Raw genomic sequence first — 1,386 nt, 5'->3', positions numbered from 1 at the left:
CTGAACTGTAGGCTTCTAGAGGGTGGCTCACTTATCTCCATTGCCTGGGGCTCAGTGCCTGGAAGAAGGTGCAATAGAGAAGTCTGTACCAGCTGCGATGGGGGAATTTTACCGGAAGTCAGCAGCACAATCATTGCTCAGAGAGATCGCGCTGGGACTGTTTGGGAGTAGGCATAGTCCAGATTGGGCAGGAAGAGAAGTATATCCCAGAAGGCCCCCAGGCAGAGAGAAAAGGGGACCAGAGATTTCAAAACTAGGCAGACAGGAGGAAGTGATGGGGGCCTGGATATCATTGCAATCTTGGAGGAAATGGCTTAGTGATCACCAGGATCAAAGTGTAGCCCACTGTGCTGCTGGGGGCCAACTGGGAATAAAAGAGGAGGTTACTAGAGGTGAGAGGTCAACATCTGGGTATAAAAGCCAAGAAGCTGGACTTGGCCAGGTACCAAGTCCCAGAAGAAGCCTGACTCAGAAAGGATGACAGAGGTCAGGATGGGAAGCCGGCAGTATAAGGTAAGATTTCAATATTTGAGTAGGTAGCTTCAAAAATAAGTGGAGAGGATGATGGGAGAACAATGCCTGGGAGTGGTGCAGGGGGTGGCTGTGGGGGAAGGCGTGGCAGGGTGTGTGGGAGTCAGTGGTGTCTGGAGAAAGCCAGCTCCTGTACCCCCCACATTCCTTCAGACACACCCGTTCCTGGTCCCCTCAGGCAAGTGCCACCTTTCTCACCTACTCTAAGTTCAGTGCCCAGGGAAGGGAGCATGTCTCCTGCCTCTCCCTGTCAGGACAGGACAAAGTGGGGAAAGGGGTCTTCCCTGGCCCCCAACAGACAGGGTCAGGGCAGCCTCCTCTGGCTGATGTCACAGCAGGCCTCCAGCCAGATCCTGAGTCTGTTTTCATTCCTGCTCCATGAGATGAGAATAATTAATGAGAAACAGAGAGGGACAGGGAGGGGAGGTGGAGGGACAGAGCTGCTTGCCTGTCTGTCAGACCTGCGCCCCCACCCCCGAGCTGGAACCTACACCATTCTTGGACTGGACTGACAGTGCCTTCAGCACCTGGGCCCCCACCCCTCTACCTTCCCTCACCCTGGCTCTCCTCTCCTCTTCTCTCTCCCCTCCCCTCTCTGAGAAAGGAAAGTCCAGGCAGCCTTTGCTCATGTGTGCAGAGCCCCCTCCTAGGGGGGAGAGCATCGCTCAGAATGTGCCACCCAGGTGCAGCATTTCTAGATTCCCCTCGGCCCTTTTCCAAGGTATCCTGATGTAGAGGGAGGAAAACAGAAGCATGGATGGGTTAAGTCGAATTCAGATCTTGTTTTGCCATTGACTGACTCTGTGACCCCAGACAAGCCATGTAATCTCTCTGAGCTCTTCTGTGGAAATAGGG

This window comes from Myotis nattereri, assembly GCF_964212035.1.
Source record: "Myotis nattereri genome assembly, chromosome: 3".
Lineage (NCBI taxonomy): Eukaryota > Metazoa > Chordata > Mammalia > Chiroptera > Vespertilionidae > Myotis > Myotis nattereri.
The sequence above is the reverse complement of the archived record's forward strand: the minus strand, read 5'-3'. Positions refer to the sequence as shown.